The sequence below is a fragment of the Nerophis lumbriciformis genome, linkage group LG16 (genome assembly GCF_033978685.3).
Source record: "Nerophis lumbriciformis linkage group LG16, RoL_Nlum_v2.1, whole genome shotgun sequence".
Lineage (NCBI taxonomy): Eukaryota > Metazoa > Chordata > Actinopteri > Syngnathiformes > Syngnathidae > Nerophis > Nerophis lumbriciformis.
The window spans coordinates 30,772,099-30,790,475 of record NC_084563.2 but is presented as its reverse complement, the minus strand read 5'-3'; the positions used below and the strand labels follow the sequence as shown (position 1 = coordinate 30,790,475).

The window sequence follows — 18,377 nt, the reverse complement described above, 5'->3', positions numbered from 1 at the left end:
TGTATAAATATGAATGTGTATATATATATATATATATATATATGTGTATATATATATATGAGTGTATGTATATATATATATATATATATATATATATATATGTGTGTGTGTGTGTATATGGATATACATATGTGTGTGTGTATGTAACAGTCACTGATCTGCGTTGTGTATCTTGTAGTGAGGCGCACACTCAGGAGTTGAATCATGGAGGGTTTATTCACCTTTTTTGAATAGAAACAAAAACAACGGGGCGTCACACACAGTCCACGGCAAAAACGATCTCTCTCCACAGCCCCGAGCGTCAGTGCTCACTCAATTCAATTATATATTCTTAATGTGGAAATAATAATAATAATAATAACTAAAATAGTAATAGTAATAATAATAATGAAAAGGTAAATAAAGCATAAAATAGTCTCAATTAAATTAATTAAATAAAACACAGTATATAAAATATATACTTCAGCAAATAACAATATATATTAAGAAAAATGATCCTTAAAATGTGCAGTAATACACCTCATCTTTCCCGCCCACATCGACTCTTTTTATATTTTTTATACAATAAACTATGTCAAAAATACCTCATAACATACATACCTTTTTTGAATAGAAACAAAAACAACGGGGCGTCACACACAGTCCACGGCAAAAACGATCTCTCTCCACTAAAAATAAAGAAGAAAATAATACACACTCGTATTAATGCTAGGGCGGCACACAAGATGTCCACACAGACACACAACAGAGCCCCTGACCCGTGCGTAATCTTACGAGACCAGGAAACCCCGCAACAACTGCCGCTAGCAATAGGCTAATCCACACATCGTTTAGCATACAAAAGTCTTTTTTTGTCACTAATTCAACAACCAACATTCAGGAATTCAACACGCATGCCCACCAACAAGTTACAAGACAGTGCGCATTCCCACAAAACACTTTTAAGAACGACAACCAAAAAGTTTATAAAAAAAAGGAGAGAGACATAAACGTGACTTACCAGCTCCGAGAGTCAGTGCTCCCTGAAGCTGGTCACAAAGGTGCAACGCCAAATCACCCCCCAGGGAAACAAAAAGGTATGTAATGGAAAATAATAGAGTGGAACCTATTTACAATGAGAAACACTTTTGGGGAAGTTCACCACAAAAAATTATGTGAATAAATGACCAAAATTAAAATAAAATAAAATAAGATTTAGCTCGGCTACATGTATATATGTATATATATATATATATATATACATGTGTATATATATACATATGTTTATATATATACATATATGTATAAATATGACTGTGTATATATATGTATATATATACTTATACATGTATATATATATATACATACATATGTGCATATATGTATAAAAATTAATGTGTATATATGTGTATATATACATATATGTATATATACATATGTAAGTATGTATATATGCATGAATATATGTGTGTATATATACATATATGTATATATACATATGTAAGTATGTATCTATGCATGTATATATGTACAAACCCCGTTTCCATATGAGTTGGGAAATTGTGTTAGATGTAAATATAAACGGAATACAATGATTTGCAAATCCTTTTCAACCCATATTCAGTTGAATATGCTACAAAGACAACATATTTGATGTTCAAACTGATAAACATTTTTTTTTTTTGCAAATAGTCATTAACTTTAGAATTTGATGCCAGCAACACGTGACAAAGAAGTTGGGAAAGGTGGCAATAAATACTGATAAAGTTGAGGAATGCTCATCAAACACTTATTTGGAACATCCCACAGGTGAACAGGCTAATTGGGAACAGGTGGGTGCCATGATTGGGTATAAAAGTAGATTCCATGAAATGCTCAGTCATTCACAAACAAGGACGGGGCGAGGGTCACCACTTTGTCAACAAATGCCTGAGCAAATTGTTGAACAGTTTAAGAAAAACCTTTCTCAACCAGCTATTGCAAGGAATTTAGGGATTTCACCATCTACGGTCCGTAATATCATCAAAGGGTTCAGAGAATCTGGAGAAATCACTGCACGTAAGCAGCTAAGCCCGTGACCTTCGATCCCTCAGGCTGTACTGCATCAACAAGCGACATCAGTGTGTAAAGGATATCACCACATGGGCTCAGGAACACTTCAGAAACCCACTGTCAGTAACTACAGTTGGTCGCTACATCTGTAAGTGCAAGTTAAAACTCTCCTATGCAAGGCGAAAACCGTTTATCAACAACACCCAGAAATGCCGTCGGCTTCGCTGGGCCTGAGCTCATCTAAGTTTATGAGTTTGAACATCAAATATCTTGTCTTTGTAGTGCATTCAATTGAATATGGGTTGAAAAGGATTTGCAAATCATTGTATTCCGTTTATATTTACATCCAACACAATTTCCCAACTCATATGGAAACGGGGTTTGTATTTATGTACATACATGTATAAATGTACATATATGTATATATATACTTATATATGTATACATGCATATATATATATATATATAGATATATATATATACGTATATATATATACATACATATATATGCATATGTATACAGTATATACATATAATACATTGTACATTTATAATGAATTGAAAATTTACAATCATACTTTGTCAAAAATGTTTTGTAATGTAATCTGTGATTGTTCTACTCTAATTAAATGTTGTCTGGCAAATTGAAATAAAGTGTATATTCTTGTATAACTTGTTTAGCAGGCTTTCATTAGTTAATTGCAAAGGTTAAAACATTGTCATGCAGAGATATGAAGACCATTAAGTTGTACAACATGTCATGTACAGAATATCAGAAGCATGTATTCATGTAGAAATATCACAGATAGCAAACATCTTTGACAATCAAATGGTAACAATCCACAGTTTGTGTTATTCGTGTGTGAAACGGTTCTATAATTCATTATAAATTGGAGAAATGTACTTTATACTGGGAAAACTGGGTCAATTATGTCACGCCCCATAAGCCTGATTTTATTTTCTCCAATTAGTGATGGGCCTGTTTAAAAAAATATTTGTATCTATTTATTTATTTATTATCTGTTTATATTATTTTATTTATTATTATTATTATGATCATTTTTATCTATTTATTTTAAAATTTTATTATTACTTTGGTTTGTTTTGTTTTTGTTTTTTTGCTGTTTTTCTCTTTTTTTTGAGGGGTGGCATTGTTGAAATATAAACAATAAAATATTTTTACATTTAGGGCAGACAATAGATGTATGCAAATATGATGTAATGGATAGGAATGTCTGATGCTGGATGTCAATAAAAATTTAATTAAAAAAACAACAACAAAAAACTGCTATCTAAACATGTTGTAGCTCCTCCTCTGAATGCAAGTACTCCTACAGCAGGAATACACATTCTGTATTCCTACAAAATACAAAATCTGGCAAGACACTGCCACACTGCAGGTAAAAATGTTTTATTGTCATTAAAAGCGTGTTTATGTCCTTTATGTGTTGAACATTTAAACAAAAAATAGCATAATAAAAAAATTATTGTCAGGTCATGATAATTAAAACTTAACAGATATTTTGTCTAGGGTACACCTAATAATGATGGAAAATATATTTATCTGAGATTCATTTTGAGTTAAATATGAACAAATTGATTGGGATTAAATCTGTAAATAGTTGGACATCCTTAATATTTATTGTTGGGACACTTTGTGCTGAAGTAAAATGGAAAAAAAAAGAAAGTGTGTTTGATGTTTCTTTTTAGGGCTCAGAGGCAAAGTCTTTTTCTTCCATGCCGACGGCTTGGAGTCGGACTCAGTTTCCAGCGAGGACTTGTGAAAGTGAAACGGTGTGAATTAGTTTTTAATCTCCTGTCGTCCTCACAGGAAATCTTCTCCCCTCCTGCTCCTCTTTTGGCAGATCCTTCTTCTCCCGAGACCCGCGGCTTGATTCTGGGAGTCTCTTTGAAAAATGGAGAGCAACATTCAGTTCTGACTGGGCCAAGTGAGTTTTTTTTAAATATATATACAGTATATATACTTCCTGTAACACAAATATGAAGGACTCTTCATTAGGTACACAGCGGCAACTTGTTTACGGCGCACACGCAAAGTATTTACAGCATAATCTGTTACAGCCTTGTTCCTTAATGGAATCGATCCATTTTTGTCCTCAAAATTCTACACACAATACCCCATGATGATCATTTGAAACGTTTTTTTGGTTGTTTTTTTTGCATATTAGCATGAAATGAATTCATTTTTGTCCTCAAAATTCTACACACATTACCCCATGATGGTAATGTGAAATGTTTTATTTTCTTTTATTTTATTTTGCATATTAGAATGAAATTATTTAATTTTTGTCCTCAAAATGCTACACACAATAATGACTATGTGAAAATGTTTTTTATTTATTTTCCATATTAGAAAGGAATACATTTTTTTTGCCCTCAAAATTCTACGCCCAATACCCCATGATGGTAATGTGAAACGTTTTTTTAAATTTAATTTTGCATATTACAATGAAATGAATTCATTTTTGTCCTCAAAATGCTACAAACAATACCCCATAATGACAATGTGAAAATGTTTATTTATGTTCCATATTAGAAAGGAATACATTTATTTTTTCCCTCAAAATTCTACACATAACACCTCATGATGGTAATGTGAAACATTTTTTTATTTTATTTTGCATATTAGAATAAAATGAATTAATTTTTGTCCTCAAAATGCTACACACAATACCCCATAATGACTATGTGAAAATGTTTTTTATTTATTTTCCATATTAGAAAGGAATACATTTATTTTTGTCCTCAAAATTCTAGACACAATACCCCATGATGGTAATGTGAAACATTTTTTTATTTTATTTTGCATATTAGAATGAAATGAATTAATTGTTGTCCTCAAAATGCTACACACAATACCCCATAATGACAATGTGAAAATGTTGTTTTTATTTTTTTTCCATATTACAAAGAAATACATGTATTTTTGCCCTCAAAATTCTACACACAATACCCCATGATAATGTGAAACGTTTTATTTTATTTTGTATATTAAAATTAAATGAATTAATTTTTGTCCTCAAAATGCTACACACCATAATGACAATGTGAAAATGTTGTTTTTATTTATTTTCCATATTAGAAATAAATACATTTATTTTTTCCGTCAAAATTCTACACATAACACCCCATGATGGTAATGTGAAAGGTTTTTTTTAAATTTTATTTTGCATACTACAATGAAATTAATTCATTTTTGTCCTCAAAATTCTACACAAAACACCCCATAATGACAATGTGAAAATGTTTATTTTTGTTCCATATTAGAAAGGAATATACTTATTTTTGCCCTCAAAATTCTATACACAATACCCCATAATGACAATGTGAAAATATTTTTTTAATTTTTTTAATTTTCCATATTAGAAAGGAATACATTTATTTTTGCCCTCAAAATGTCCAATTATCCAAACTCCTCATAATGACAACATGAACAGTTGTTTTATTTTGCATATTAGAAAATAATACATTTTTTTTGCATTTAAAATTCTACGCTCAATACCCCATGATAGTATTGTGAAACGGGTTTTTTTATTTTATTTTGCATATTACAATGAAATTAATTAATTTTTGTCCTCAAAATGCTACAAACAATACCCCACAATGACAATGTGAAAATGTTTATTTATTTTCCATATTAGAAAGGAATGCATTTATTTTTGTCCTCAAAAGTCTACACATAACACCTCATGATGATAATGTGAAACGTTTTTTTTATTTTATTTTGCATATTACAATACAATGAATTAATTGTTGTCCTCAAAATGCTACATACAACACCCCATAATGACAATGTGAAAATGTTGTTTTTATTTTTTTTCCATATTACAAAGGAATACATTTATTTTTGCCCTCAAAATTCTACACACAATACCCCATGATGATCATTTGAAATGTTTTTGGGTTTGTTTTTTTTTGCATATTAGCATGAAATTAATTAATTTTTGTCCTCAAAATGCTACAAACAATACCCCATAATGACAATGTGAAAATGTTTTTTATTTTCCATTTTAGAAAGGAATACATTTATTTTTTCCCCTCAAAATTCTACACATAACACCTCATGATGGTAATGTGAAACCTTTTTTTATCTTTTTATTTTTCATATTAGAATAAAATGAATTCATTTTTGTCCTCAAAATTCTACACACAATACCCCATGATGGTAATGTAAAATGTTTTATTTTATTTTATTTTGCATATTAGAATGAAATTATTTAATTTTTGTCCTCAAAATGCTACAAACAATACCCCATAATGACAATGTGAAAATGTTTATTTATGTTCCATATTAGAAAGGAATACATTTATTTTTTTCCCTCAAAATTCTACACATAACACCCCATGATGGTAATGTGAAACGTTTTTTTTTTAATTGTAAATGTTTATTTATTTATTTTCCAAATTAGAAAGGAATAAAAACATTTTGCCCTCAAAATTCTACGCCCAATACCCCATGGTGGTAATGTGAAACGTTTTTTTTATTTTATTTTGCATATTACAATGAAATTAATTAATTGTTGTCCTCAAAATGCTACAAACAATACCCCATAATGACAATGTGAAAATGTTTATTTATGTTCCATATTAGAAAGGAATACATTTATTTTTTCCCTCAAAATTCTACACATAACACCCCATGATGGTAATGTGAAACGTTTTTTTTTAATTTTATTTTGCATACTACAATGAAATTAATTCATTTTTGTCCTCAAAATTCTATACACAACACCCCATAATGACAATGTGAAAATGTTTATTTATTTTACATATTAGAAAGGAATATATTTATTTTTGCCCTCAAAATTCTATACACAATACCCCATAATGACAATGTGAAAATGTTTTTTATTTTTTTATTTTCCATATTAGAAAGGAATACATTTATTTTTGCCCTCAAAATTCCCAATTATACAAACTCCCCATAATGACAAGATGAACAGTTGTTTTATTTTGCATATTAGAAAGGAATACATTTGTTTTGCATTTAAAATTCTACGCTCAATACCCCATGATGGTAATGTGAAACGGGTTTTTTTATTTTATTTTGCATATTACAATGAAATTAATTATTTTTTGTCCTCAAAATGCTACAAACAATACCCCATAATGACAATGTGAAAATGTTTATTTATGTTCCATATTAGAAAGGAATACATTTATTTTTTCCCTCAAAATTCTACACATAACACCCCATGATGGTAATGTGAAACGTTTTTTTTTAATTTTATTTTGCATACTACAATGAAATTAATTCATTTTTGTCCTCAAAATTCTATACACAACACCCCATAATGACAATGTGAAAATGTTTATTTATTTTACATATTAGAAAGGAATATATTTATTTTTGCCCTCAAAATTCTATACACAATACCCCATAATGACAATGTGAAAATGTTTTTTATTTTTTTATTTTCCATATTAGAAAGGAATACATTTATTTTTGCCCTCAAAATTCCCAATTATACAAACTCCCCATAATGACAAGATGAACAGTTGTTTTATTTTGCATATTAGAAAGGAATACATTTGTTTTGCATTTAAAATTCTACGCTCAATACCCCATGATGGTAATGTGAAACGGGTTTTTTTATTTTATTTTGCATATTACAATGAAATTAATTATTTTTTGTCCTCAAAATGCTACAAACAATACCCCATAATGACAATGTGAAAATGTTTATTTATTTTCCATATTAGAAAGGAATACATTTATTTTTGTCCTCAAAATTCTACACATAACACCTCATGATCATAATGTGAAACGTTTTTTTTTAAATTTTATTTTGCATATTAGAATAAAATTAATTAATTGTTGTCCTCAAAATGCTACACACAACACCTCATAATGACAATGTGAAAATGTTGTTTTTATTTATTTTCCATATAACAAAGGAATACATTTATTTTTGCCCTCAAAATTCTACACACAATACCCCATGATAATGTGAAACGTTTTATTTTATTTTGTATATTAAAATTTAATGAATTAATTTTTGTCCTCAAAATGCTACACACTATAATGACAATGTGAAAATGTTGTTTTTATTTATTTTCCATATTAGAAATAAATACATTTATTTTTTCCCTCAAAATTCTACACATAACACCCCATGATGGTAATGTGAAACGTTTTTTTTTTATTTTATTTTGCATACTACAATGAAATTAATTAATTTTTGTCCTCAAAATTCTACACACAACACCCCATAATGACAATGTGAAAATGTTTATTTATGTTCCATATTAGAAAGGAATATATTTATTTTTGCCCTCAAAATTCTATACACAATACCCCATAATGACAATGTGAAAAAAATGTTTTTAATTTATTTTCCATATTAGAAAGGAATACATTTATTTTTGCCCTCAAAATTTCCAATTATACAAACTCCCCTTAATGAACAATTGTTTTATTTTGCATATTAGAAAAGAATACATTTTTTTTGCATTTAAAATTCTACGCTCAATACCCCATGATGGTAATGTGAAACGGGTTTTTTTATTTTATTTTGCATATTACAATGAAATTAATTAATTTTTGTCCTCAAAATGCTACAAACAATGCCCCATAATGACAATGTGAAAAAGTTTATTTATTTTCCATATTAGAAAGGAATACATTTATTTTTGTCCTCAAAATTCTACACATAACACCCCATGATGGTAATGTGAAAAGTTTTTTTTAAATTTTATTTTGCATACTACAATGAAATTAATTCATTTTTGTCCTCAAAATTCTATACACAACACCCCATAATGACAATGTGAAAATGTTTATTTATTTTACATATTAGAAAGGAATATATTTATGTTTGCCCTCAAAATTCTATACACAATACCCCATAATGACAATGTGAAAATATTTATTTATTTTCCATATTAGAAAGGAATACATTTATTTTTGTCCTCAAAATTCTACACATGACACCTCATGATGATAATGTGAAACGTACTTTTTATTTTATTTTGCATATTAGAATACAATGAATTAATTGTTGTCCTCAAAATGCTACACACAATACCCCATAACGACAATGTGAAAATGTTGTTTTTATTTATTTTCCATATTAGAAATAAATACATTTATTTTTTCCCCTCAAAATTCTACACATAACACCCCATGATGGTAATGTGAAACGTTTTTTTAATTATTTTATTTTGCATACTACAATGAAATTAATTCATTTTTGTCCTCAAAATTCTACACACAACACCCCATAATGACAATGTGAAAATGTTTATTTATTTTACATATTAGAAAGGAATATATTTATTTTTGCCCTCAAAATTCTATACACAATACCCCATAATGACAATGTGAAAATATTTTTTTTAAATTTATTTTCCATATTAGAAAGGAATACATTTATTTTTGCCCTCAAAATTTCCAATTATACAAACTCCCCATAATGACAAAATGAACAGTTGTTTTATTTTGCATATTAGAATGGAATTAATTCATTTTTGTCCTCAAAATTCTACACACAAAACCCCATAATGATAATGAAAGTTTTTTGGGAAAAACACTTTTTTGAAAATATATTAAAAACAAAAAACTAAGAAACCACATATACAGTGCACCTGGAAAGTATTCACAGCGCTTCACTTTGTCCACAGTTTGTTATGTTACAGACTTATTCCTGAAGAGAGTAAATACATTTTTGTCCTCAAAATTCTACACTAAATACCCCATAATGACAATGTGTTTAAAGTTTGTTTTTTATTATTATGCAAATGTGGTAAAAATAAAAAATAAACGACATGTAGATAAGTATTGACAGCCTTTGCTCAATACTTAGTTGAAGCACCTTTGGCAGAAATTACAGCCTCAAGTCTTTTTGAATATGATGCTACAAACTTGGCACACCTATCTTTGGGCACTTTCTCTCTTTCCTCTTTGCAGCACCTCTCAAGCTCCATCAAGTATGATAAGAAGTGTTGGTTTTCATCCATGATGTCTCCGGACATTGCTGCATTCATCTTTCCCTCTATCCCAACGAGTCTCCCAGTTCCTGCCGCTGAAAAGCATCCCCATATCATGATGCTGCCACCACCATGCTTGACTGTAGGGATGGTATTGGCCTGGCACTCACGCCAAAGACTTCAATCTTTGCCTCGTCAGACCAGAGAATTTAGTTTCTCATGATCTGAGAGTACAGGCTTGATTGCTGGATTGTCCTTCTGGAAGGTTCTCCTCTCTCCACAGAGTTGCCATGGTCTTCTTGGTCCCCTCCCTGACTAGACCAAGATGAATGCAGCAATGTACAGAGACATCCTGGATGAAAACCAACACTTCTCATCCAACTTGATGGAGCTTGAGAGGTGCTGCAAAAAAGGAAAGAGAGAAAGTGCCCAAAGATAAGATAGGTGTGCCAAGTTTGTGGCTTCCTGTTCAAAAAGACTCGAGGCTGTCATTTCTGCCAAAGATGCATCAACTAAGTATTGAGCAAAGGGTCTGAGTACTTATATATACTTACTAATCAGCATATATATATATATATATATATATATATATATACTGGCAGTGTGTCGCGCCTCGCCAAGGAGCATCGAGAATACCAAGAAGCGCATATGCCAAATTTTCAAAGAGAACGGCCTACGGATCACGATTGAAGCCAAGCAAACCGTCAACTTCCTCGACGTCACTTTCAACCTGAGAAATAACAGCTACCAACCATTCACGAAATCCAACACAACACTCCAATACGTGCACCATGACAGCAACCACCCACCCACCACCACGAAAAGAATACCTACCGGAATTAATAAAAGGCTATCGATGCTGTCATCTAGCAAAGCTGAATTTGACCAAGCAACCCCCCCGTACCAAAAAGCACTTGATGAAAGCGGATACAATTTCACCCTCACCTATGAACCCACGCCAGGAAACCAACCAAAAAAGAACAGAAAACGAAACAACATTATCTGGTACAACCCCCCATACAGCAAAAACGTCTCAACTAATATTGGCCACAAATTCCTCACTCTGATCGACAAACACTTCCCCAAAGGCAACACCCTAAGAAAAGTATTCAACAAGAACAACATTAAATTGAGCTACAGCTGTATGAACAATATACAACAAATTATCTCAAACCACAACAAAACAATTGCAAATGAGCCGTCTGCCCCCGGACAGAGCGACTCCAAAACCAACAAAGGCTGCAACTGCCGCAAGAAACCTGAATGCCCTCTCAACGGGGGGTGCTTACAAACATCAGTTGTTTACCAATCAAAGGTAACACGCAAGGACATTAACACATCCGACACATATGTAGGATTAACCGAGGGAGAGTTTAAAACCAGATGGAACAATCACAAGGCTTCTTTCAGGAACCAAAACCTGCGGAATACCACAGAACTCAGCAAACACATTTGGGACCTCAAAGACAATAATGTTGAATATTCAATAACATGGCAAATTCTTGCATCCAGCACACCTTACAATAGTGGTAATAAAAGATGCAACCTATGCTTGAAAGAGAAACTGTTTATTATATACCGTCCAGACCTGTCATCCCTCAACAAGCGCAGTGAAATTGTATCAGCATGCCGTCACAGACGGAAACACCTCCTAGGTAACACATGAGCCAATCACCACGCCCCTACGCCAGCATGTACCTACCCACTCTGTGCCCTATATAAACCATGGTATGTGAATGCTTCTATTAAAATCTCCTGATGATTGAGGGAACCCCTCATGAAACAGGCCTGTAGAGATGAAGTAGTCTTGTGATTTTTTCCCCACACATACATACATATATATATATATATATATATATATATATATATATATATATATATATATATATATATATATATATATATATTATATATATATATATATATATATATATATATATATATATATATATATATATATATATATATATATATATATATATATATATATATGTGTGTGTGTGTGTGTGTGTATATGTGTGTATATATATATATATATATATGTGTGTGTATGTATATATATGTGTGTGTGTGTGTGTGTGTGTGTGTGTGTGTGTGTGTGTATACACTGTATTTATGTGTGTGTATATCTGTGTGTGTATATGTATGTATGTATGTGTTTATGTATTTATGTATGTGTATATGTATGTATATAAGTGTACAGTGTTGGGTTAGTTACTGAAAACCAGTAACTAGTTACAGTTACTAGTTACTTTATTTCAAAAGTAACTCAGTTACTAACTCAGTTACTTACACCAAAAAGTAATGCGTTACTGTGAAAAGTAACTATTTAGTTACTTCTTTTTTTTTTTAAAGCTCCCATTAATGCCCTTTTTGCCTTCATTTCAGTACTGTTATTGCACTGGAGAATAATACAATCTGTTGATCAACTTGACATGCATTTTTATTTTCCTTTTAACATAATTAATGAAAAACAGTGCAACATAAAAAGGCATTCCTCCTTTCTTTAAACTTGGACCAATGACCATTAATAAAAAACAAGTTTAAGTGCAACATAAGAAGAAACATCATCTTCCTTGAAACATAGGTAGTGAAATAAAGCCTGACATCTGGAGTGATGCTGCTGTCTTCCACACTTGGAGCCATGGATTGTAGAATCCTTGTTTTCAGTGGCAGGATCATTGACACAGATGGTGAAGTTTCAGTGCTCAGTAGAGATGTAACACTTTTGAGGGGTTTAAGCACCTGGAGGATCTCATCTGCCACTCTCACATCATCATCAGACAGGGTGACATTTGTCTTCAGGGTGTTGTGGGTCAATGCAGAGTATATAGCTGCCTGCTGCTCCAACATATCATAAGTGGAGTTCCACCTCGTTGGGACATCATGTATGAGCAGGCAGCTTTAGCATTTCTTGCTTTGTCTTAAGCACATGAGCAGCTGTTGTGCTTGGGTGGAAGTAAGAAACCTTCCTGATCCTCCCAAAGAGGCGCTCCATCCTATTGACTGAGATTCCCTTCTGTGATGCCAAATTCACTACATGTGCAAAGCACCTATCTGTGGTCCCAGTCCTGCCTCATTCTCTGTAATTATTTGATTTTTGGCATTATCACGTGTGACTGGGATATCTTTATCTTCCATTCCTCCACTGCTTGTGTCAGTACCTGCGCAAGGTGACTCTCGTAGAGGGGGCGTGTCTTCTCATCTCCCAGTCTGCTGTGATGAAGTGAGCGCTTATAGTTCCGCTGGACGTCCACTCGTCTGTCATGAGCGCAACAGATGATGCTCGGGATAGTTCATCCACAACTTTTTTCTTCTCCTGCTCATAAAGATCTGGCACAATCTTATTGCTGAAGTGGGTGCGCGACGGGATGTCGTAACGTGGTTCAAGCACGTTCAGCATGTGTTTAAAACCCTCGTTTTGCACAACCGAGTCTGCACTTATAAACACACCGATTCAATGGCGCTGGGCGTTCAAGCTCCTCCATTATTGCGCTCGCCATGACCACGCTGTGTGTGGACTGAACGTGCCAGCAACTTGTGTGCCCCCCCCCCCCACGCACACACACATAGACCGCGCCTCTTTTCTTCTCTCCGGCTTGTGACAGAGGAAGATTCAGAAGAACGTCACCGCAGCGCTTCTGTTTCTAGCCGATACTACATCAAAAGTAACGTAAAATAACGCAGTAACGCATCATGTAGTAACGGTAACTAAATTACTGAATAAAAAAAAATAACGCGTTAGATTACTAGTTACCGCCGAAACTAACGGCGTTACAGTAACGCCTTACTTTGTAACGCGTTAGTCCCAACACTGTAAGTGTATATATGTATGTGTGTATATACAGTATATGTGTGTGTGTATATATATGTATATATGTGTGTGTATATCTGTATGTGTATATGTATGTATATATGTATTTGTGCATATACAGTATGTATGTATATATGTATATGTATATTTATGTATATATGTATGTATGTATATATATGTTAAGTTAAAGTTAAAGTACCAATAATTGTCACACACACACTAGGTGTGGCGAAATTATTCTCTGCATTTGACCCATCACCCTTGATCACCCCCTGGGAGGTGAGGGGAGCAGTGAGCAGCAGCGGTGGCCGCGCCCAGGAATCATTTTTGGTGATTTAACCCCCAATTCCAACCCTTGATGCTGAGTGCCAAGCAGGGAGGTAATGGCTCCCATTTTTATAGTCTTTGGTATGACTCGGCTGGGGTTTGAACTCACGGTAGTGTATATATGTATGTATATATATATATGTATATGTGTATGTGTATATAGAGAAAGTGCCCAAAGATAAGATAGGTGTGCCAAGTTTGTAGCATCATATTCAAAAAGACTTGAAGCTGTAATTTCTGCCAAAGGTGCTTCAACTAAGTATTGAACAAAGGGTCTGTATACTTATTTATTATTAATACATTTGCAAAAAAGGGGAAAAAATTCATTAAGGGGTATTGTGTTTGGAATTTTGAGGACACAAATGTATGTATTCCATTGAGGAATAAGGCTGTAACATAAAAAGTGAAGCGCTGTGAACACTTTCCGGGTGTGCTGTATTTGGATGTTTCCCGTCGTTTGGCGAATTCCTCCAAATGTCTTTGGAGGTGTCCCTAATGCAGTGTCCCTCGAGTGTGCAGTGGCGGCTGCAGACGTCGCTGGTTATTGTGCGGCAAACAAAAGGCTTTGTCCCCGTTTAATTTGCACCATTGTGAGAAGACTTCATGGGGGGATTAGCGGGCAGAGAGAATTAATGCGGAAACTTCCGCTAGCGTCCAATTGCTTCACGGTTTTGTCCCTCCGCTCGCTGGGAAGCTGGGAATTGAGGCTTCTTGCCAGTTGTGGTGCTGAGCCAGCACTTTAGTGGACAGACTTTAGATGTGTGACCCGCTCTTCCTGACATGCAATTTGTCTTCTGGAAGGTTCCTATTCTCCCATGTCGCTGCTTCAATGATCATATATTCTGATTTATGACACCAGTAAATAGATGTCATCCAAATAATATCAATCTCACGGACGTAACGTGAGCCAAAGTTCCCTTCAACAACAACTCTACTAAACATGAGAGACAACAAACATAATAAAACAATCACTTACTGGACAATGTCTGCTCTCACTAATGGGATGGTTGTATCTTCCCCTTAAATCAACAATTCATTATAGTCCTCGTTAAGGGTTAAAAAACAAGCATCTTTTGACCAACTTGTGGTTTATGTCCACCACCTTCTACTATCCAGGTGAGAGATTTATCATCTGCAATTCACTTTCGCCAACTCAGAGGCCACACAGCAGCTCAACATGTCAATATAGCAGTTAGCTCTCTGTCATCACTGTCCTTAGATGTTACTTTGATTACATTTTCCAATCAATTTTTCCCGTTTTAGGAACTTACTATTTTTTTAATTTGTTAAAACTTTGTATAAATAAATAAGTTAGTGATACGTTGAAGATGCAACAAAATTAAGTAAACCTTTCAACAAATTGTCCAAAAATTAAGTTAGACAAAAATGAAAGAAGACAGCAAATTAATTACACCACACCTAATTAAAATATATATAAGTAAAAAAATGTATTTGATGCAACTTTTTGAAAAAAAAAATTCCAATACATTTTTCTAGTTTTAGGAACTTACTATTTTTTTAATTTGTTAAAACTTTGTGTAATTAAATTGGTGATAAATTGAAGATGCAACAAAATTAAGTAAAACTTACGAAAAAGTGTCCAAAAATTAAGTTAGACAAATATGAAAGAAGCCAGCAAATGAATTACACTACACCCAATTAAAATATATATAAGTTAAAAATGTTTACTTTAATGCAATTTTTTTTTTACATTTTGCAACATTTTCCAATAAATTTTTCACGTGTTGGGAACTTTTTTTTCTTTCTTTTTTTTCAATTTAATTAAGTCGGTGATAAGTTGAAGATGCAACAAAATTAAGGTTAATAAACATGAAAAAAGGCAGCTAATTAATTACACCAGACCTAATTAAATGTGTTTTATAGGTTGGTAAAACTTTGTATAATTAAGTTGGTAATAAGATGAAGATGCAACAAAATTAAGTAAAACTTTCGAAAAGGTGTCCAAAAATTAAGTTGGTAAAACTTTGTGTAGTTAAGTTGGTGATAAGTTGAAGATGCAACAAAATTAAGTGAACCTCTCAACAAATTGTCCAAAAATTAAGTTAGACAAAAATGAAAGAAGACAGCAAATTAATTACACCACACCTAATTAAAATATATATAAGTAAAAAAAATTATTTGATGCAACTTTTAAAAAAAAAACATTTCAATACATTTTTCTAGTTTTAGGAACTTACTATTTTTTGAATTTGTTAAAACTTTGTGTAATTATATTGGTGATGAATTGAAGATGCAACAAAATTAAGTAAAACTTACGAAAAAGTGTCCAAAAATTAAGTTAGACAAATATGAAAGAAGCCAGCAAATTAATTACACTACACCTAATTAAAATATATATAAGTTAAAAAATGTTAGTTTAATGCAACTTTTTTTTATATTTCGCAACATATTCCAATCAATTTTTCACGTTTTGGGAACTTTTTTTTTTTTTTTTTCAATTTGTTAAAACTTTGTGTAATTAAGTCGGTGATAAGTTGAAGGTTAATAAACATGAAAAAAAGGCAGCTAATTAATTACACCAGACCTAATTAAATGTGTTTTATAGGTTGGTAAAACTTTGTATAGTTAAGTTGGTAATAAGATGAAGATGCAACAAAATTAAGTAAAACTTTCGAAAAGGTGTCCAAAAATTAAGTTGGTAAAACTTTGTGTAATTAAGTTGGTGATAAGTTGAAGATGCAACAAAATTAAGTAAAACTTTTGAAAAGGTGTCCAAAAATGAAGTTGGTAAAACTTTGTGTAGTTAAGTTGGTGATAAGTTGAAGATGCAACAAAATTAAGTAAACCTTTCAACAAATTGTCCAAAAATGAAGTTAGACAAAAATGAAAGAAGACAGCAAATGAATTACACCACACCTAATTAAAATATATATAAGTAAAAATGTTTTACTTTTATGCAACTTTTTAAAAAATTGTCGCAACATTTTCCAATCAATGTTTCACGTTTTGGGAACTTACTATTTTTTTTCCAATTTGTTAAAACTTTGTGTGGTTAAGTTGGTGATAAATTGAAGATGCAACAAAATTAAGGTTAATAAACATGAAAAAAGGCAGCTAATAAATACACCACACCTAATTAAATGTGTTTTATAGGTTGGTAAAACTTTGTATAATTAAGTTGGTAATAAGATGCAACAAATTTAGGTAAAACTTTCGAAAAAGTGTCCAAAAAATTAAGTTAGACAAAAACGAAGGAAGACAGCAAATTAATTACACTACACCTAATTAAAATATATATAAATTGAAAAATGTTACTTTGATGCAACTTTAAAAAAATGGCCGCAACATTTTCCAATCAATTTTTCACGTTTTGTGAACTTACTATTTTTATTTTTTATTTTTTTTAACTTTATGTAATTAAGTTGGTAATAAGTTGAAGATGCAACGAAATTAAGTAAAACTTTCAAAAAAGTCTCCAAAAATTAAGTTAGACAAAAATGAAAGAAGACAGCAAATGAATTACACCACACCTAATTAAAATATATATAAGTTAAAATTTGTTACTTTGATGCTATTTTTTTTTTAATTGTCGCAACATTTTCCAATATATTTTTATGTTTTGGGAACTTACTTTATTTTAATTTTTTTTATTTTTTTAACTTTGTGTAATTAAGTTGGTGATAAATTGAAGATGCAACAAAATTTGGTTGAATAAACATGAAGAAATTTAGTTAAGTAATTACACCACACCTAATTAAAATATATATAAGGTAAAAATATTTTACTTTGATGCAACTTTTTTTTTTTAATTTGCAACATTTTTCAATTAATTTTTACAAGTTATGTAAACGTACTTATTTTATTTTATTTGTTAAAACTTTGAATAAATATGTTGGCGATACGTTGAAGATGGAATTAAGTAAACCTTTCAACAAAGTGTCCTAAAATAAAATTTGATAAAACTGAAAGAAGACAGCAAATGAATTACACTAAACAGAGTCAATAACTCAACGGTGATGTTTTGGTGAATTTACTGAGGAATTTGTGAAAGTGAAACAATACAAAAAGAATGTAAGGTAATAATACTAACACAGACACTCGCAAATGTGTTAGCATATTAGCTAATGCTAAGGACGCTAGCATCATCACATTATGATAGCAGGTACAAATATGCATGAAAACACTCCTACAGACATCACACATGTTAGTACCGTAAGTAAGAATTGTTTTAGTTATATTGTAAAACTTACAAATGTTGATTGATTCTGATTCTGATTCTGGAGTGATGACTGAA

The 18,377-nt window shown here is 31.7% G+C and overlaps 1 protein-coding gene across 1 annotated transcript in view; it reads left to right on the top strand.

The window, feature by feature from the left end:
* serhl (serine hydrolase like) overlaps nucleotides 1–18,377 on the top strand; it is a 61,197-nt gene that overhangs the window by 40,210 nt on the left and 2,610 nt on the right. Inside the window, exon 14 of the mRNA XM_061976973.2 lies at nucleotides 3,863–3,980. The gene's annotated coding sequence lies outside the window, so the exon portion shown is untranslated. The remainder of the gene's footprint in view (nucleotides 1–3,862; nucleotides 3,981–18,377) is intronic.